This window comes from Harpia harpyja, chromosome 16 (genome assembly GCF_026419915.1).
Source record: "Harpia harpyja isolate bHarHar1 chromosome 16, bHarHar1 primary haplotype, whole genome shotgun sequence".
NCBI lineage: Eukaryota > Metazoa > Chordata > Aves > Accipitriformes > Accipitridae > Harpia > Harpia harpyja.
Genome location: NC_068955.1, coordinates 4,720,770 through 4,742,476, shown reverse-complemented (window position 1 = coordinate 4,742,476; position 21,707 = coordinate 4,720,770).

Sequence of the window (21,707 nt, the reverse complement as noted above, 5' to 3'; positions counted from 1 at the left end):
AGGGTGATGGACAAGTCAGGATGTGCCCGAGTATCTGGTGGATGAGATTTGGCCTCTAGTGATGGGTGTGTTGGTGTGCGCTGGGTGCCTGAGCGCTTCTCTCAGCCTTGGCTCTAGAGCTTTGCTCCGAGGAAAGACGTGTGTTGGGCTGGCTGTGGCTCTGCCCCAGCAATTCCCTATATTTAGGCCACTGGTGTTACGGCCGTGGCAGCCTGCTCTGGGTTATGCTGGCGGTGCCCAGCTCAGATAACTGAAGTCAGGAGTGGAGAAGCCCACGCTGCGGTCGGCGTGTGAGCATGGCGGTACAGTACGGCACATGCCCTGCAGCACCTCTGCAAAGGGCTGGTGGGCGATCGATGCCTTGAGATGCATCCAAAAATACTTAGCGTTGTATCAGCTAGAACACTTCCAGGGCTTGCGATGCAGGGTTTACATCTGCAGACCTGCCCACAGCAGCTTTTCTCCTGGAAGGACAGCTGGCTGAGCTCCAAAATCACTGAAACGGGCGGAATTTGCCTTGAATCTCCAGAATGCAAGAAGCGTCTTGCTCCAACCTTCCTGCTTTCAGCTGTCCTTAATCTGTTGGCTCAATGCTGAGGGTGGCACCGTCTATATGCAGGCGGGTAGCTAGACCCAGTGTGGCGTTCAAATTTTATCTGTCTTTCTAATTAGCCTTTCTCATGTAGTACGCCAGGGTTTCTACCCAGCTGCCCTCCTCCTCAGTAGCCGCTCGGGCAGCGCGGGTGTTAACACTGCTATTTGAGATCCTGCAGAATGAGAGAACAGTCTGTCTGTACGGCTCCTCTTTCCATTTATAGCTGTGTTTAGGCGATCCAGCACACGGACCCTTGTGCTCTGACGCCTGGTGCCAAGCACGAGACAAATGCTGCATTGATATGGACATACCGGGAGGGCAGCTTGCTCCCGGCGGGGCCGTGGCAGCGGGGTTGGGACGGAGCTGAGCTGCCGGAGGATGGCACAAACTCGGTCCCCTTTGCTGCGGTCCTGAGCCCCGGGGGAGCAGCTGAGCCTTGCGGGGGGGGGGGGGGGGGGGGGGGGTGTGAAGGCTGATAGTGAGAAATGTGCGGCGTGCAACTTGGGCTCTGTCATTGAACCCTCCTATCTTATCTCCTGGCCCTGGTTGCTGTCTGTTGGAGGTTCTGGTTCAGGCTTTTGTATTACAAATAGGATTTCAGCTCATGTTAGAGCTGGTGTGGAGGCGGAGGAGCGTTTAAAAGGCGCTTTTTTGTTGTTCTGTGCATGGGGCATTTGCGCTGTTCAGCTCCGAAGGCAGTTTGCTGCAGACCTTTTGGCTAGCGGCAAGGAGGTGCAGTGGAAAGCTCCGTGAACCTGGGTTGACCACCTTCCCCCACCTCTGACTTCTTGCATCCAGCCTCAAATCAGAAGCTCAGGTGTTCCCTTCCCTCCTGAGCCATCATAAGAAGAGATCAGCTTGTGCAGAGCCTCTCGCCTGCTCAACCTAGGACAGCGGTCCGGCTCCCCCCAAAAAACCCACGTGCTTCTGCAAAAGCTAACGCCGGCTTGCCAGGTGCCTGCTCTTCCCCGTTCCTTCTCTTCTAGCAGCTCCTGCTTTGGTGGAGCAAGCTGTGGTGTCAGCAGTAGCCGGTGAGAGCTGCACGTGTGCCAAGCGCCCGGCTGCTGCTCGGGTGGAAGCTGCGGTCGGTTTGCTGCTCCCTCGTCTGGGTGGATCCCTGTGCCCGGCTACCCATTTCAGCTTGTAGAAACTTGATGGCTCTGACAAATTTGATTGAAATCATCTGTTGGCATCCCAAGTTATTAAGGGGAATGACTGACAGCCGTTGCAAAGTCATGTTTTCTTAGGAAAGGAGGAGAAAAAGTCAATCTGCAGCCTCGAGCTGCTGCATGACTGAGCCCTGACATGGGCCAAGGATGGGGTGTCCTTGCACCCCCCTACCCCAACCCACTGCACGTCCCTTCAGCGATGCCAAGGGGAAATAATGGCATTTCCAGGAGAAAAGAGGACTTGTAGGTGGGGCCGTGGTTTTGGAGACAGGCATTGGGCTGGAGCAGTGCCAGGAGAGGCGCAGGGCGATGCGTAATGTGTTATCTCTCTCCCCGTACAAGCGAGAACATGCATTTTCACTCTTAAGAGCTCGCATTGTTCTTCCAGAGTGTCGTAGCCGGTTCCCACCTCTCCTGCCTGGCCAGGAGGTTTCTCTTTGGTGACAGATGGAGAGACCTCTCTCTTCGGGGCAGCTCTGCGCGGGGCCAGCTGTCCAGGGCTCAGCCGACGGCACCGGGATGGTTGATCGTTGCCCTTTCCTGCCACCACGGCATATTTACCCTGCTTATCTTGCCACTATCAAACCCCGGGTTCAGCAAGAGCAGTGTCACCCTGCCTTCAAAGGAAAAGCCACCAAGCAGCGCGTTCCCCGGGGTGATTGTGTGGCCTACATTTTTGCCTTGTAATCCAAGGAGGGCCTGGATGCACGACACCCCTCCAGCCCTCCTCCCTTCCCCCCCTCCATAGCCACCGGGCTGGCGTGGCTGGAACAGCTGATTACTTTAAACATCCCTCCACTAATATGCAATTACAGGTGGCTTGGGCTTGAAATCCCGGTTAAATCCACATGTCCGCAGCGTGACTCATCTAACTACTGCTCCCCTAATGAATCCTGGATGCATTCCTTAAAGACTGGACATAATGTTAACATGCCACTTACTAACCACCCTTTTCAAATATCACCAGTGTAACGAGTTTAGCCAGTTTCTTCCCCTGCTCCTCCTCCCCTGCAGCCCTAGATGGTCCCTGCGTACTCCGATCGCAAAGGCTGAGCATCCGGGGTGCAATCCCCCTTCGCAGAGGGGTTTTCTCGCTGCCGCAATGGGGCTCGGGAGGAATCGGTCCCCGAAAGGATGATTGTCTGCCCGGGGGTGTTTTAGTCGAGGAGATCGCGAGCAGCGCTGCTGTCCTGGGAAGGCTAAAAAAAAACCCCCTAATTGTGGATGGTGGGAAGGCAGGAGGGACGCAGCCCTTTCCTATGGTGACAACCACCTGCGAGGGACTGCGGAGCGTGTGTGTCCTTCTCTGCAGTGTCGGGATTGCTCCTACCACAAGCAGCTCGGGGGTTTTGTAACATGCCCTCCTGAAGAAGGTGGCGTTTGAACCCAACCTGCTCATTTGGGGTTGAATGCTGCTATTCTGGCTCATGCTCGGCCAGGCTGCGCATGACGGAGGGCGCAGAGCGATGTGAGTAAGTGCATCCTCACCAGCATCCCACGTCACGGGTGACCTAACCCTGGGAGGGGCTGAGTACCCTCCACCTCCCATTAATGCCCAGAGAATTGGAGATGGTCGGCATTCCTAATAGCAATAATTGCCCGGTAGTTATTTAGTTGATGACTTGTTTTATCCAGGCAGGCTGCATTACGTCCAACCTCAACCCATCCGCCCTGAGGCCATCCCGGGCTGCCCAGGTGAGCTAGGAGAGACCACGGGGACAAGCTCTGTTTTCCAGCCAGCTCCCAGCTGGATGAATGTGGTTTATCCGGTGCCAAAACCAAGCCCTATCTCTCAGCTATCCCTCCAGTTTCTTATCTCCAAGCGCCTCTTTCTTCACTCCTTGGGATGCGGCGAATAAAAGAGATGTTCAGAGCTTTTGCAGGGGATCAGGGGGGGGCTGCAACGGGGGAAAACAAAGTTTCAAATCTGGCTCCACGAGTGCCCCTCTCGCTGCCGCCCTGCTATCCTGCCCCAGCAATAGGGACAGCGTCTTTTTGGCCGGAGTAAAGGAAATTCCCCCCTTGCAGGGCAGTGACCCCGCAAGAAACCAGGATGCGTCCAGTTCCCGGGGCATGCTGCTTTTCCCTGTGGCACACCCATCCCCTGGCAGCCCCGGCAGCTCCCTGCAGCCCCAGGTAAGTGCAAAACCCACCGGCAGCCGGGAAGAGCCAGCTCCTGCCTCCGGGAGAGATGATGGCAGATGCTGCCGGCTCGAGCGTGCTGGTGACCAGGAGCTGCCACGATGGTCTGGGCTGGAGGGTCCATCTCCCCTGGGGCAGTTGGTGTTTTTTTAGCCGATGCCAAGGCACCCTTTGGCAGACAAGGGTGCTGCAGGGTGTTTGGATGGCGGGGCTTGTGTTTGCGGGCAGGCGGGGAGCTGCTCCGCTCCCCGGTTCACGGCACAGCGAAGGCACCGGGCTCCTCGGCCGTCGCATGGGTGGGAGGAAGGCAGGCTCATCCCACAGCAGTTGTCACTCGCCTAAACCTTTGAAAGCCGGGATTACTGGTGTTATCCTATAATTGAAGAAATCCACCCTCTCATTAGCCCCGTCGGTGGCTGCTGCCTCGTTCCCTTTCCTCCTTTCTTCTCAGGGGGTGCCCACCGCTCCCCTCATCCCCCAAACCTCAGCAAAGCCCCGCGTGGGACCAGGGAGCCCAGCAAGCTGCTGGGATGGCTGCAGGGCTTCTGCCAGCCACCACCTCGTGCCACCAAGGGCTGTGGGATCAAAGGTGTTGGGTTGGGGTGGTTTTTCTCTCTGCTCTAACTGCAGGCTGGCAGCTGCCTGCCTTTGCCTCCAGACTGCTTTGGGGTAAAGCTTAATCTTCTGCACAAGGTTTTCTCCTTGGTGGAGCTGCCAGCAGGAGCCTGTTCCTCCCTGCAGCCTCCTGAAAGGACCGTGGTCGCTGCTGAGTCTGTCCCTTTGCACGCCGGCTTCTGCAGCCCGTGCCGGGATGTCCCTCAGCGAGCAGAGCACAGGCTGTGCTCTGACATCGGCTACCCCAGGATCTGAGCACGCCTGTAACAGGACTCGGATCCAAGTCCAGCTTTGCCAGTGAGTTCCAGATGTGGCACATCTGCCTATGAGGAAAACCGTGCTGGGTTCTTCTGGAATCCTGACCCTTCCCCTGCCTCCTGCTGCCTGTCTTATGACAAGGGAAAGAGCTCTGCCAGCCCGTGGTTTTTCACCAGGCGTGGTGGTGGTGGTGGTGGATGTGCCCCCTCCCACCCTGGGAGGACACGGGGGGCCAGCACTACCGGCCAGACCTGCCTCACTAAATTATAGAATCATAGAATCATAGAATTAACTCTTTCCAAGGAGGGGGCTCCTGGGGAGCTGCCTCTCACCCAGACCCACGGCTCCCCTCACCCTGGGCTGGGCTGGGGGCACCACCGAGCCCCATTGCTCTGCCCCACAGCCCAGCCCCACACCATAGTCTGTCCCAGGTCCCACCATACCCTGCGTTGTGGGACATGCAAACCTCACCACGCAGGGATGTTCCCTGCGCCAGCTGCCTGACCAGGTTAGCTCCATCACTGCCCCTGTGGAAGAAGAGGATGCTGAGATGCCCAAAGAGCTCGGGCGTCATGAAATCTCATCACTGTCCCTTGCCTGTCCTGCTGCCCGCGTGGCATCAGCACGTGCCCATCGGCAGACCATGCTGGGCCCGGCAGGCTGGCGGGTGGGTATGAATTAGAGCTGCTCGATAGCCGCTTTAGTGTGTCTCGAAGGATTAACAGGGTGAAAGGAGGTGTTCCAATGTAGCCCTGCCAGTGCAGAGAGAGCACCCAGGCTTGGGAGAGCATCAGGCTTGGGGGGAGCCGGGTACGGGGTGCGCAGGGAGGGGGTCCCTTTCCAGCACAGAGCAGAGCCTGACCCTGCCTGATCTTGGCCGGGCGGCTGGGAGCCGGTCCAGCTTGATAAGCCACGCGCGGCTGGGCTGGGCCAGTGTTCTCGGGGCCATTTCCAGGGAGGACTTGGCTGCGGGATGGGGAGACCAGTGTGGTGGTTTCCCCCGGCACGGCAGGACACTCACCGGCGTATCCCCCAATGCAGCTGTGCCCTCAGCCAGGCTTTCCTGGGTAAATACGCCGGGCAGATCCGCCAGGAAGGATGAAGAGGTCTGTTTAGGCAGGAGCAGCTGTGTGAGTGCTGGGTAATTATTTCAAGATGCAGTATTGATGGAGAGGGCATTTAGCAGGTGGGAGCACCCAGGGCTGCCCTGAGCTGTGGCTCCAGGTCACGCTGGAGCTCGCGGGGTGTTTGAAATATCGGGGCCGGTTCAGCCAGCCATGCTTCCTGGCATAAAGGGGTGCCGGGAGGTGCCGTATGGCAGAGCCTAAATGCCAGTACAAGGTGTTGGGCGTTGGGAAGGGACATGAAGCCCAGCTGAACCTGGCGCACCCTTGGGGCTGCACACCTCCAGCACCCATCACCACCCCTGGCACTATCCAGGCAGGTGCCTCCTGCACCTCGTCCTCCTGCACCCAGGGCTTGCATCGTCCCGGTGGGAATTGCCTTTTCCGCCACACCAGCAGGGCTGGAGGGGCCAGGGGACACGGCTGCCACCAGCCTGCTGTCACAGCCAGGGTGGGACCAGGGCCACCCGTGTGAGCAGGACAGCCTGGAGGGGGGTGCCAGCAGTGGGTGGGGGTGTTGGGGCAACATCACCCTCCTGAACCAGATGGAGCAGCTTTGGGAGTCCCCACGCCGTGTGTCACACCCAGGGAAGACCTTTTAATTGTCCCCTTGCAGGACACGGGCTGGAAAAAGGAGGTGATGAGGCACTTGGTACTTTGTGATACCCATCTGCCTGATGACTCCTCTCCAGCCGATGCTGCTGGGGCCAGAGCTGCCGGAGCTGTGCGCGGCCAGCGTGTGCCCGTCCCCGGCGCAGCAGTTGACACGCGTACCCAGCTGTGATAAGGACACCCGAGATAAGGAGACGGCTGTCCCTGAGCCCTGTACTGCGCTCCAGCCTGCTCCCTTGGCCCCAGGCTTGGGGGGGTCTAATCCAGTCTTTCCCCTCCCAGGAGGGGGGGATGAGTTTTCCAGCTGCACCGAGCCCCCTCCGGTGCACACCCATGTTCTGGGACAGGCGTGTGGGCCGTATCCTGCTCTGGGACCACACGAGCCCACCGGCTGCACATGGTGCAGGGGACAGGGAGGAGATGTGGGTCCCTACCATCACCCCACTCCACGTGTCCGTCGTGGGCTGGCACCTCGGCATGGCATGGCTCGGTGCCGGAGCTATCTCGTGCGAGGCTCATGCTGGGTTGTGCATGCTGGAGAGTCGGATCCCGCCTCGCACCGTCTGCTGTGCATGTCCCCAGTGCTGGTGACCCTGCTGCCAGCATCAGCTCTGTCCCATGAAGCACGGTGGGATGAGGTGAGCCCTGAAAATCCCCTTCCCATCTGTCTGAGCCCACGCCCAGCAATGCAGCATCGTCTGCACCACCAGCACAGCACCAAAACATCCCAAAAGCCGCAGTGGGGCCGGGTTATTTGCTCTCGGTGGGACTATTTGAACTTCTCCCCTGTGGCTCAAGCAGCCCTGGCCGGAGCAGAGTGAGACAGCAGGTAATAAATTCCCCTCACCGTGCCCTGTTCTTCAGGTATTTCAAGATTACGGCAACCTTTGTGTCCTGGCCGCTTTCTCCCAGCGCAGGCTCTGTGTGCAGTATGGGAGATTACAGCCATTTAGTGTTATTTATGTACATAACTTTGGGGTTATCAGAAAAGCCTAGGAAAGCGAGATAGCAACATTAAAATAGCTTTGGGTTATAATGCAATTATAAGGCTAAATTGATGGGTTCCTAAAGCGCATAAGCCGCAGCAAGCATGAGTATTGTGCTCTTTGCTTCACTCAGGATGGGCCAACCTTGCAGCCGTGCAGAGCCAAGTGAGGCTTTTACCTTTTTAATCGGTTTTTGGGGCATATTACTGCCTGCTTTGACAAGGCAGGGTGGTAGGAGGAAAATAATGTGGCTGTTTTACTCCTCAGATGGGTCCCTCCTCGTCCCGGGCTCGGCCGGACCCATGGGCACCGCAGGCTGGGAGGTTGTCTCCCCAAAGCCCTCAGCAGCTCTTCTCCAGTGGAAATACAACCTCACCTTGGCCAAAATTTTTGTAGCAAGTGGGGATTTGGGCTAAAATCCTGGGGTGAAAGCAGAGTGGGTGATAGGGGCTCAGAGGGTTGTGACCCCAGGAGTCCACAGTGCAGTTTGGGCTTAAATTTAGGATGGTTCCAGACTTTGAGCTGATGAGCACGTCTGTGGTTCAGCAGCCAGACTTCAAACTTCTATTCTCAGACATAGGAAGGACTTAAAAGCTTTCAGAAGGAAGGGGAGTGGGGAAAATAAAACCCTACGATCCACTTCAGAGGGGCTTCAAAAGGACAGGCAGGGCTTTTTGGGGTTCGCACCGTAGCAAGCAGCATCCTGGCAGCTTTGCCGGCAACTCCCTGGCCAGAAGAAAATGGCAGGGACCTGATCCAAAACTCTCGCCAGGAATTTTTCCATCTGCCACGCTGGGCTATAGATCAAACCTCGGGTGACCTGCGGGGCTGACAAAGGGAGAATGGTCTCTTGGGGTTTGTTTAATGTCCCTGGGGCTGGGAAGGGACGTTCCCGGCCTCCGACCTCCCTTTGTTCCCGGGTTGGGCATTGTAGCGCAGAGCCCCAGCTGCGGGTGTGCTGCCCCGGGCTTTCTGCTTAGTCCTTGGCTCGGCCAGATTAAAGCTGTTGGGTCTTGGTGCTCACAAGGATTTTCAGTGGGTTTTAGGACTATGCACATGGCAGGGGGGCAGTTCTCCGAGGTTTTACAGAGGAGGGGGTGAGGATGCCATGCCAGCATCTCCCTGCAGTGGGAGGGAGCGGAGGGGAGAAGACCATTCCCAGGAAAAGGATGGAGCAGGTCCTATTCTCTGCTCTCATATGGCTCGATGTGTCCTACAGCCCCAGTCCAGTGTGGGCAGGAGGTGCCAGCCAGGTCAGGGGTTGGTAACACCCAGATCTTTCCATCAGGCTCCCCCCCATGCAGCGGAAGGGATGGGTGCAGGAGGAGGGTGCTGGTGCCACCCGCCGCTGGTGGGTTTCAGTTTCAAGTCTCTCAGTCTGTCCTCCCACCAGCGCCAGCAAGAACTGAAAGAGGAATTGCTGCAGACAGGCTGGATGCGCTCAGCCATGGCAAGTCAGCCTGCAGCTGAGCTCCCCCAGCCTGGCAGACCGCAGCCGCCCAAAGCTCCCACGTCCTCTTTCCCAGCAAAGCCAGGCTATGATTTCACGGCAACCCGCGTGGCTCAACCACAGCATCGTCTGCAGCCTTGCCGAAACCCTGCCCGCAGCCCGTACCCGCAGACCCTGCCCGCAGCCCTGGCCCGCAGACCCCTTGCAGCCACAGGCAGCCGGTCGGTAGCCGGCGCATGGGAGCTGGCAGAGGCCACAGTTTTTGCTCAAAGTGGTTATTTTACCCCTCAGAGAGGGGTTATCGGGGCATCTGCCTTTTTCCGCTTGGGGCGATAGTGGGGGAGCAGCATGAGGATGTGACAGGTTTCTGGGGACAGAGGGACCCCAGGGACGGGCTGTTGGCTTTGCCTATCACAAGGTACAGGGCAGAAAGCAGGCAGAAAAAAAATATGTGGCTCCATGTGGCTGCGGCCGTGGGAGCCCCGCTGGCATCAGCAAAACTTTCCATGGAAATCGGTGGCACTCAGTGATAACGCTTCACCTCTGGGACACACCAGAGGTGACACACCTTGTCCCCGTGTCCTCTGGTTGCTCTTTGGTCACCCACGGGACCACAAGCCACCCATCACGTTGATGGGATGGGTTACTGGTGTCCCATGCTGGGAATGGGCTCTTACGGGATGCAAAATGGGCACCAACCCGCAGCCGGGGTGCGATGCCCATCCCAGCGGAGCCACGGTCCCACAGCCATCCCCTGCCACCATGGTGCTGCCAGTCCCCATCCCTGCGTGTCCCTCCGGTGGGTATTTTTCTTGGCAGCCCCCAGGCAGGAATGTTTCCCCGCTGCCGAGCGAAAGTGGAGGCAGGAATTGCTGGAATAGCGACAGGCTGAGTAACAGCGCTAACTTTATTCTCCGAAACAAAGGCCAGTGTCCCAGACGCCGAGGGCTGGTCCAGCTCCCGGCGGTGCGGAGGCCAGGGCTGGGGAGCGCGGGCAGAGCCAGAAACGCTGCCACCGCAGGGGGCCCTGCCCCAAATTCCTGCCCTGAAGCCCCCCCAGCCGTGCCTGGCTCCCACCACAAATCTCTCTCCTGCTGCCCGCCAGCCAAAAGTGCATTTTTAGGAGCAAAGGGGGGGGTTGAAAAATAGCACAAAAGGGCTGGGATTTCCCTCTGACACCTTCAAGCAGCTTCCCAGTCCAGGGCTCTTCCCTCTGCAGGTGTATCCTCAGCCCATCCCCTAGGATTTTGGGGGGCTCCAAGCCCAGCGTGGACCCCAAATAGCCCTGAGCACCTTGCATGCCTCTCCCACGCTCCCTGCATCCTGGGGTGCTGCGGGATGGGGTGCTGACCTCCCCTCCGGCCCCGCTGCTCCCTTTACTGGGTGATTTCCCGGCTGTGGAGGTGGCCGAGGAGGGGCTGGAGCAGGAGGGTCACCTCGCCGGAGCCCACGAGCTCCATGGGCTGTGACAGCATCTCCCCACTCTGCTCCAAGGAAGGTTCTGAGTCCCTGCGGAGCATACCCGGAGCACAAGGCCAGCTCCCGGCTGGTTGTCTCCCTTCAATAAAGTGCATGGGTTTGCATATGAGCAGGATCCGTCCCCGGTGCCTGGTGCGAGCAGCCTTCCTGCCAGGGCCGGCCTTGGCTGCGGGGCTTGGGGCAAGGCAGCGCTTTCCAAAGCAAATATTTGCACAGTGCAATAACACATGGGAAAGAGCAGGAGCGTTTGCTTCTCCAGCTCCGGGGGGAGGTTCCCGGGGAGCCGGACTTGGTCCGGGGGGAGTTCAACCATGCCCTGACCTGTCGCTGTGCTGAGCTGCCCAGGTTTCAAACCTCTTTATGCTCTATGGATTTGCACAAAGAGGCTTTTAATTTGCACCCCAGCAAAAGGGCATCGCTCTCGGCTGGCCGTAGAAAACCCTGCTGGGCACCAGGGCAGGGGCATTCAGGGCTGTACTGGTGCCCAGCTCTGGTGGGGCTCTGCCCTGCCGCCTGTGCCGAAGATGCTTAAAGCTCCTGTGGTCCCCAAGGACCACAAATCTACCCCCAAATCCTTCTGTGTATGAAGTTGAGCAATATTGTGCGGCGGCAGCACCAAGCTGTCGGAGTGGGGCTTTGCATATCGGATGCCGGACGCCCTTCCTCGCTGGTGCCATTGGCCACGATGTGGCCGTGCCACACAGCCCACCCTAAACCTCCCCCGGACCCTCGCCCCTGTGGTGGCAACGCTGTGCTTGGGGGGGTTCCATCTACCATTTAGTCTCTCCGGGGTTCATATCTTGAGGCTTTTCCCTGTGGCTGCAGTACCTTAAAGCATCATTTTCTATCACCTATAAAGTGAGACCATCCTGCAGTCCTCAGACAACAGCTGAGGACCAAAAATCCCTCCTGCCCTGACACCGCCGGTGCAGCGACACAGGCTCGATGCCACTCCCTCACTGCAGCCATTCCCTGGGCCCGGGCGCTGGGAGCGGCGCACTCCCCATCCACCCAGTTTTTCTTGGAAACGATGTGGGAATCAGAAAACAAGCCCGTGCAAAAGGTAAAGGCTGATGCACCAGCACCAGCCCCGACCCGCCAGAGCACCCAGCGGCACTGAGCACCCCCGTGACCACCCGCCAGGTCCTTCTGCTCATGCCTTGGCAGAGAGTGGCTGACCCCTGAGCTTCGAGGGTCAGCACTAATTGGGTATTAGGAGCACAGAAAGCACCAGGGTGAGGCCAGGTTAATGGCCTGGCTGCTCCCAGCCAAGTCCCCAATGCCCGGTGTGAGCTCTTCCTCCTCCTCCTCCTCTCCAGGAGGCATCAGCTGTAATGTAAAGGTGTCAGCCCTGCCTTTGGTCCCACTGGTTTTGAAATCCCTGTGTGTTTTATTGCAACGAGTCCCTCTGCCCATGCACGGGGAGCTCCCGGCATGCCTGGCAGCTGCCTAAAACCTGGGGGTAACCAGTGCATCTCCCAGGGGAAGCCCACCTCCCCTGACCAGCCGCAGCGAGGGCAGGATCTCCTGTCCCACCGTGGCTGGGCGGCTTCAAGTCGTGTCTCGGGGCTGTCCTCATGGATTATGGCATGTCCCAAGCACGTCATCCCCGCTGTGTCCTGCTGGGGTGGATGGAGGCTGCTGGGGCCCTGCTGGGTGCCCATGCAAGTCAGGGCTTCCCCAGGGCTTCTCCATAACGGGAGCTGCTCCCGGCCCCTTTTCCCTCCTGCTCCTCTCCATAAGAGGCGAGGCGACAGGGAGAGCCGAGAAGAGCCTGCCGCTTGGCTTCTCTCCGCGGATTCCTTTCCTGCCTGTCACCGACCAATATAGTCCCCAGCGTCAGCTTGGCCGCGCGTCAGCGGTGCCGGGGCCGGCAGGCTGGCATTGGGCTGACGCACCCCAGGGACGTCGGTGGGTCTCGATGACTGATGGTGCCCGGGGGTCCCGCGCGGGGCGGTGGGTGCAGTGCCCTGCCTGGGGGTTATTTCCATCCAAAAAGGCCGGGGCTCCTGGTGTCAGCCATCCCACGGCATGGGAATGAGCTCGCTGGTGCTGCAGTTCCACCACCCCTGCAGGTGTGGGAGAGGGAAGAGAAAGAAGGGGTGTGGGTTGCTTTTCTTTCCTCTACCTTCCTTCTTTCCTTCCTGCCTTCCTTCCTTCCATGCTCAAGGCGTGGCAAAGCCACTCAGCTCTGCCATCGCACACTCACGGGGCTCCAGAAGCTCGGTCCTTCGCAGGAGCCAGGCAGCAGGACCAGCACTGTGTGCCCCTGTGCTGGGATCGCTCGAGCCCCAAAAGCCATCCCAGTTTTAGCTCTGCCAAATGAGCTTTGCTGGTTGAATGACCCCACCTTCAAACAACAGAGGGTTGGAAAAATGTAGGGCTTTTTTTCCTTAAATCCCCACCTCCCAGAGTCATGGCATCGTGCAAGCCCCAGCTCAGGGACACCAAGGGTGCCACCCGTTTTGCAGACACGCACCAGCACGGAGGGGATAAGCACCACGTGCCGGAACCGGGACGTGCCACCATCTTGCAGGTGAAAACCCAGAGCTACCTCTGCCTCCCCCACCTCTGGAAGGAGAACCCTAGAACCCCAAACTCATTAGTTTTGAGGATTACACCATTGCAATTTTAAGAGATCCTCACAGACACCGCGGTGTGCAGAGCCCAGGGACCTCCGGGTCCTCGCAGCGGGGGAGGCAGCAGGTTGGGGGGAGCTGCAAGCAATAACTGGTGCTTTTGACAATTAATCTCTTTAAACCCCTTAATGAACCGTGATCAGGTTACAAGTCTCCCGTCATGTTGGATTGCTGAGGATTAGCAGGGACGGCCGAACGAAGCGTGCAGGGGAGGGGTTGTCTCTCTTAGTGTCTCTGTGCTGTACATCCCAACATCAGGGTAGGGTGTTGGTTTATATCTATCTATCTATCTATCTATGTATATATCTTTTAGGGGTTGCAGGGGGGAATCTGTTCCCACCACCCCCAGCCCTGCCATGCATGAGATGGGACAGTGAGCAAGACAAAACTACTCGCCCGCACCTTGCCCTTTGCTGTACACGTTATACAGCTATTTTGGGGTGTAGTCCTCTCTCCATCACCCTTCCCAGGGCTTGCTGTGGATTTGGCTGCTGTGGGTGTAGGGAAACCCCAGTGCTGTAGGGAGGGGGCTTGTGCAGGTCCTGGGATGCTCGGGATCAGCTCTGCAGAGGAGTGGGAGGATAACTCCCCTCTGTTAAAGACACAGCCCTTGGAGAAGATGCCGGATCCTGCCCAAGCTGGTAACGTAAAGCACCTGTAGGCTTTGGGAAGGAGCTGGCTGCGGCACAGGCGGAGGCGTGTGATCGGATTAGGGCAGCCGGGGCTGAAAATAGAGACGCACTCTGTGATGGGAGACTCGCAGGGTGCTTCAGCCAAGCCCGGGACAGAGGCGAGAGGCAGAGATACTTGAACCCTGGAAAATCACAGCTTGGACGGTCCCGGCTGTTGCCTGATGACCTCCTCCTGCCCAGCCTTCCTAGGAAAAGAAAGGCCATGAGAAACCACAGCCCCGAGCCCACATGTAGCAGGGTTAATTACCCAATTTCCCTTAAATTATTCCCTTAAAAAAAGGTTCAAATCCCTAAAGAAAACCTTTCTCAACACCCAAAAATTTGGAAGGGGTGTGGGGAGGGGGATGAGCCTGAACAAGCCACTTTCTGCTGCTCTTCTCCACCCAAGAGCAGAAGGTCTGCAGAGAGGGATGCTGCAGGGCAGCTCTGCCAAGGGGGTGGGGGCACCACAGGCAAGCCTTGTCCCAGCTTTGCCGGGGAGTGGGGTGCATGGGGCAGGACCCCGAGAGAGGTGGCAGGCCAGCCTCATGCTGGGGGACCCATCAGGCTCGCATGGACCCTGTGGCATGGCTTTGCACCCCAGTCCAAAGCTGCCCAGCTCTGCAGCATCCCCGACCCATCTCTGGCTGCATCTTGCTGCCAGAGCCGCTCCTGCCTGCGCTGAGCTGGGGGCGCTGGGCACTGTCCTGCCCATGCCACATGCTGCCACTCATCCCCTGGGGCTGAAACAGGGGCAACCAAGGGATTTGCCCGGGACCCCACTCCATGTGGGGCTGCCGTGGTCAAAATCACCCAGGACAAGAGCAGGGGCAGACATACGATGTGACCGTGCCTGCTCCCGCGTGGGCACGGGGACTCTGCAGGCTGGGCATCAGAAGCAAGCCGGGCAGGAATTAGGCACATTAACTTGCAGGGCAAAACAAACTGATTGCTAAGGTTTAACTAGATCAGTGACTTAAAGAGCTTTAGCAGAGAAGAGAGAACTGGACCAAGACGCACTTAGCACAGTAAGGCGAGCGCAGGGCAGCCAGCCTGGCAGCCACACGCAGCAGGAACAGGCTCCCGAGACCTGGAAGCCCACCAGAGCCAGGGCAAGACACTGCAGGGGGACATGGGGACAGGCTGTGCTGGGCTGGTGGTGCTGCGTGAGTAGGGCAGGGGGAGACAGGGTGATGGGGATAAAGGGTGCCCACTCCCACCTTCGTCACCCGAATGGCCCCAGGCAGTGTCCCCCACTCATCACCCAGGGGACAGGGCTGCTGCAAACCCACAGTGACCTCCTGTCCCTTGGGCCTGGGGGGGGGTCTCAGGTCCTCAATGGAGGGGTATGGGCAGGCATGGGGCGACCGAATTGAAAAGAGGGGATTTATTGGCATTTCTCAACACAGCTGAACTGGGGGTTGAAGCGCAAGGGTGTCTGTCCCAGGGGCTGAGGGGGGGTGGGATGAAAATACCCATGGGCTCAAAAGGAGCCAAAAACCATGCCCAGGTGTGTGGGTCACACACCCAGCCCCTGCAGACACCCCCGGGCACTGGCTGCTCTGGGCATAGGACAGAAAGAGACCAAAGTGCCAGTGCTGTGACTTCCAGCCCCCCAAAAAGCTGGGGGGGGAGGCTAGGCTCAGCTGCCCGAAGTGGCAAATCAGGGGGGGCAATTCCCCCCCTCTGTAGCTAATTGGTGCTGTAACAGCCTCTTAAAGGAGTAAAGGCTGGAGGGGGGAGAGGGCATGACATGGAGACTGGGGGCTCCCAGGAGGAAAGGGTTAAGGGGGGAGCGGTGGGCTGGGGAAAATGTCTTTTTAAGTGCTGATACAGCGCTCTGGGCAGGGAAACGCTGGGCTGCTGGGAGGGGAGAGCTGGGGCGGTGGGAAATACTGCGGGGCTGAGGCCAGGCTTGGCTGGGGACCCCAGCGTGGGGGGGACACATGCCCGCTGCCGCGGCTGGAGCCGGGTTCCACCTGCCCGCCCTCCCGCCGGCTCGGCGGAGCTGGAGCTGGAGCGGAGCCCCGGACGGCGGCTCCTGCAGTGCCCTCTTGTGACGCCGTCCCGGAGAGGCTGCGGGCCGCCTCGGGGGCCTCCTGGGACCTGGCCTGGGGACCTTCAGGGGGGACAGCCCTGTCCCTCCATCCCCATCGCCCTCGCACCTTCCCTGTCCCCCCCCTCCATCACTCTGACACCGTCCCTGTCCCCTCTCCATCGCTCTCCCACCGTCCCTGTTCGTCCCTCCATCACTCTGACACCGTCCCTGTCCCCTCTCCATCGCTCTCACACCATCCCTGTTCCCCCTCCATCCCTCTCACACTGTTCCTGTCCGCCCTCCATTGCTCTCGCACCGTTCCTGTCCCCCCTCCATCATTCTGACACCTTCCCTGTCCCCCCTCCACAACTCTCACACTGTTCTTTTCCCCGCTCCATTGCTCTCACAGCTTCCCTGTCCCCCCCTCCATCATACTGACACCTTCCCTGTCCCCCCTCCATAACTCTCACACTGTTCCTGTTCCCGCTCCATTGCTCTCACAGCTTCCCTGTCCCCCCTCCATCACTCTCACAGCTTCCCTGTCCCCCCTCCATCACTCTCACACCATTCCTGTCCTCCCTCTATCACTCTGACACTGTCCCTGTCCCCCCTCCATCATTCTGACACCTTCCCTGTCCCCCCTCCACAACTCTCACACTGTTCTTTTCCCCGCTCCATTGCTCTCACAGCTTCCCTGTCCCCCCCTCCATCATACTGACACCTTCCCTGTCCCCCCTCCATAACTCTCACACTGTTCCTGTTCCCGCTCCATTGCTCTCACAGCTTCCCTGTCCCCCCTCCATCACTCTCACAGCTTCCCTGTCCCCCCTCCATCACTCTCACACCATTCCTGTCCTCCCTCTATCACTGACACCGTCCCTGTCCCCCCTCCATTACTCTGACACCGTCCCTGTCCCCTCTCCATCGTTCTCACACCATCCCCATCCCCCCTCCATCACTCTGACACCATCTCTGTCCCCTCTCCATTACTCTGACACTGTCCCTGTCCCATCTTCATCGCTCTCACACCATCCCTGTTCCCCCTCCATCACCCTCCCACTGTCCCTGTCCATCCCCCGCCCCCCCCGTTGCTCTCATACCAACTCTTCCCCCTCTCCATTGCTCTCACCCTGTCCCTGTCCCCCTTCCATCACCTTTGCACCAGCATCTCAGCAGAATTTCAGTTCTGAGGAGTTTCTGTCCCTGCCCGTCGGTGCCTGCAGCCCTGCCACTAGCCTTGTGCCAACACACTTCATTGGGACTAACCCAAAGGAATTAACAGCAGAAAGGAGAGAAGCTGGGCTTAGGTATTAACATGCCACATTAATTTTATTTTTCCCAGAAAGTCTGTAACAAAATAATCTCATAAAACCAACAAGTGTTGGTGCTATTTATGTAACGTTATTGCTGGCCACTGGCAGGAGGGCAGAAAGGGAAGCGGTCTTATGTAAAGCCCTGCGCTCCCGGGGCAGGGGATGCTCCCAAAGGCAGGCAGTGAAGGATCAGGCTGCTGCCCTGTGTTTTCACTCTGACTTTGTGCTGGAGGTGGTGTGGGTTTTTCTCCCTAAAATTCATGCCCCAAACAGGCCCAAGATCCTTCAGCAGGACTTTACCGCTGTCCCCATTGTGCGTGAGCAGCCCCGTGACAGTGTCAGCTGGAGCTTTCTGGGGGTGGCACAGGGGTCCTGTGCTGTACGGCGCACGGGGGGTTCATGGGCCAGGTCACCCACAAAACTAAATGAGAATGCGCAGCTGGCATTGCAGGGGACTCCTGCCTGGTGGCTGGACCAGCCTTGTCCATCCAGACAGCGAACCTGGGTGCCTGGGTACCAGCACAGCCGTGTCTGCAGCCGGGGACATGGGGATGGGGCTCACTGCACGCCGCAGCACGGCTTCGGGGAGCCCTGGCAAGTTCGGGAGCGGCTGCAGGAGCTGTTGCAGAAGTCACTGGAGCAGAGATGTTGCCCAAACCCATAGCCCAGGGACTCACGTGGATGCAGGCAGTGATGGCTACTCCCATGCAGCAGAGGCAATCCCACGAGTGTGTTACCCCAGCCACGAGCAGCCACCGTGTAATGGGACTCGGGTTAGGTTTTGGTTTCTTTTTATTCTTTTTCCTGAAACGGGTATCGCATCTCACTCCAGTATCAGCCTGGAGAGCTCCTGTTACTCCTCCACTCAGAAAGCCAGGTCTCAGACGTGGCCACAACCTCCCTCCCCAGGTTTAACTGCACTCACTACTCTTTCTGCCAAATGGTGGGGGACATCCATCCCCCTGCCCTGGGAGACAGAGGGGACCCCAACTGCCTTTCCCCATCCTTTGAAATCCTGAGTGCGGCTTTCCCTGGGCACCCCAAGCAGACAGATACCTATTTCAGCTAAATGTGTACTTATTTGCAGGGTGGAGCTGTGAGGAGACCTGGGATCTCCTTTTGCCCTTCCACCAACCCTCCTGTCCTCGCTAACTGCATCGGCCTCCCCATCCGGTAGGAAAATGGGAATAAGCTTGTGAATTGTAACAGATGTCACGTACCAGCTAAAGATACTGCAGGAATACAAAGTGTGATGAGACGGTAGCCTCATCGAGACCGAAGGGTGGGGAGGAACCGTTGCATCAAAGGATTTTGAATGATTTGGTCTTACTGGTTTAATGGAGTTGATTTTTTTTTTTTTTTTAAGGTCTTTCCCTGCAGTTCCTTTAAGTAGGTTCTGCTCTAATCAGGTCAAAAGCTGATCTGCAAATAATCACCAGGGAGGGAAAAAAATCAAGGGATTTAAGCCCAAGCTGTGCATTTCATACTATTAATTGAAAGCCTGGGAGAGATAATGTGTCCCTTCTCCTGGCTGAGACCTGTAAGCTGCTATTAGCAGCAAACTCCCCACCTGGCTCAGGGAATCACCTCCTGGTTGGGATTATGGCTGTGCACGCATGGCAAAACCTCCAGTGGGCAGCAATGTAGTGAAAGGCAGAAATTAGGGAGCATTGAGGAGGTACGGGGTGTCAGAGCATCTGTGAGCTCCGCGCAGGGTAGCGCAAAACCAAAAATAATTGTCTGAAAACAGGGATTAATAGGAGAAAGGCACATCCCCCCCACAGCGCATGACCGTGAAGTCATGCTGGTAGCTCAAGTATTTCTCTGACACCCATTTTCTGCACAGATTCATGTGCAAGTTGTACCTTATTTGTGACATTATACAAATTTTTCAGGACAGAATACATTTGTACGTGTGCGTGTATATATATATATATGTATATCTGCAGTGCCTGGCAGAGACCCTGGACACTCGCAGTGGCACTCTGCTGCAGGCAGCTCCCAACACATTTTCCACGTCCCCACATACCCGGAGGAGGGAAGAGATCAATAATCAGAGAAATCCACTCTGGTATTAATTATGTGCCATTACCAGGGCTTATTTGCTAATCCCCATTCTAATCACCCTCTCGGTTATATTTCAGCCAGCACCTAAGGACACTGCATGTAATGAATAAAATATATCAAAGTTTACTTCTGCTCGTGCCCTTCTGCAGAGCACGGGCAGCACAGTGCAGGCAGGAGTCCGGCAGCAGCACCAGCCGGCGCAGAGGCGAGAAGCAAGGATTACACAACAGACCTGCTGTCTCACACCAAGGTAGTCGCGGCACATTCATGAGTCAGTGAAATCCCCCCACCCCAGCCCAAATCAAGTGTTTGGTTTTTTTAATAAAAAAAAAAAAAAAAAAAAGGCGGGGGGGGTGAGTTATAATTTTCCAGCAGGAGGGAGGGATTTGTGCAGCCTCCAGGGAAAGCCACTGCGAAAGCTTGGCGCAGCAAAGCGAGCCCCCGTTTTGGTGGCTTGGCTGAGGGATGCCATTAACCTGGGGATGGCGAACGCTGCAGCTGTGTCCGGCAAAGAAGCAGGCTCACGGAGGTCTTTGCCAGCTGAACTGCTGCAGTTCCCGGTGGGGAAGGGATGATGCTGTCAGGTCCGAGCCCTCCATCCTGAGGCCGGCTCAGGGCTGGTGGGGCAGAGATGGGGACAGCGATGGGGACAGTGATGCTGGGGTCCTGCACAAGCCTTCTGCCCGGAGACGGGTGTTTTGTCCTGAGCCCACCTCTGCCTCCTCGTGCCTTCTCGTCCCTCCAGTGCCCACAGCGACAGGCTCTGCTGCAGGGTGGCTTTTGGGGTGTCCAAGGACTCTTGCTGGAAGCGTGGGGAGGCTTCAAGTGTCACCCGCCTGGTCAGTCATCAAAGCAGTCCCAAAAATCCAGCTTAGTGGGAGGCAAACGGTGCCGGTGCCATTGCGAGGACCAGTCCTCTTCTGCTCTCTGCCCCCATAGGGGTGCACAGTCTGGAGCCAAAATCGCTGTCTGGGGATGGTGGAAGTGGGGTGACCCCGAGCCTGCTTGATTCCCCCACTGAGACTTGCACAGGGGCACGTGAAAGCTGCAGCCAAGCCCCAGCATGAGGCACAGTCCCAGCAGCATCTTGCTGGCCCAAGGTCTCGGGGACCCTTCCCGGGGGTCAGTGGGAAGGGACAGGGACAGAGAAGGGGTCCTGCCCCAGAGTGGCTGCCCTGAACCTGCTGCCTCTGAACCCCAGAGTGGGCTGGGGGTGCTGACAGCAGATTGCCCTATAAACACCCCCAGACCTGGCAAGATCCTCCAGGGACCCCAGACCCTGCAGGGTCTCCCAAGCCCATGGGGGTTCCCAGACCCTGCTGGGTCCCCCAAACTCACCACCCCCCCCCCCAACTCTGCCAGCTCACTGCACACCCCTGGATCCCTGACCCTGCAGGGTCCTTCAAGCACCTCAAACCCTCAGGTTCCCCCCCCGATTCCTCAGGGCACCCCAAGGTCCCCAGACCCTGCTGGGTTCCCTGGAGTGCCCCAATCCCACAGGGTCCCCTAAGGAACCCCAAATACCCCAGACCCCACAGGGTCTCGCCCCATCAGACCCCTCAGGCCATTGCTGAGGTCCCCAGACCCTGCTGGGTCCCCCAGACTCCCCATGCCCTGCAGGATCCCTCTGAGGCCCCCAAACCTGTCGGGTCCAAGCCCATCAGATTCCCCAGATCCTGCTGGGTCCCCCCCATGCCATAGGGTCCTCCAGACCCCTCACACCCTGCAGGATTCCCCTAGGACCCCCAAACTCATCAGATTCCCCAAGACCCTCTAAAGGACCCCAGATCCCACAGGGTCCCCCCACCCCATAGGGTCCCCCAGACCCCTCACGCCCAGCAAGGTCCACCCAGGACTCCCAAACCCTGCAGGGTCCCAGCCCATCAGACTCCCCAGGACCCCAGACCCTTCTGGGTCCCCCCACCCCTTGGGATCCCCTAAACCCTGCAGGGTCCATCTGCCCCCACCCCCCTGGGACCCCCAAACCCTGCAGGGTCCCAACCCATCAGACTCCCCTGGACCCTCTAAAAGACCCCAGATCCCGCTGAGTCCCCCTACCCCATAGGGTCCCCCAGACCCCTAACACCCTGCAGGATTCCCCTAGGACTCCCAAACCCTGCAAGACCCCAAGCCATCAGACTCCCCAGGACCCCCTCAAGGACTCCAGACCCTGCTGGGTCCCCCCACCCCTTGGGAACCCCCAAACCTTAAAGAGTCTGTGTTTCCCCTCCTGCCCCGGGACCCCCAAACCCTGCAGGCTCCCAACCCATCAGACTCCCCGGGACCCCCTCAAGGACCCCAGACCCCCCAGCATCCCCCCAGCCCTTGGGGTCCCCCAAACCCTGCAGGCTCCCAACCCATCAGACTCCCCGGGACCCCCTCAAGGACCCCAGACCCCCCAGCATCCCCCCAGCCCTTGGGGTCCCCCAAACCCTGCAGGATCCGTGTCCCGTTCCCCCCCGCCCCGTGTCCTCCCAACCCATCGGACTCCCCGGGACCCCCCTCAAGTACCCCCAACCCAGGATCCCCGAACCCCCCCCCCCCCACCA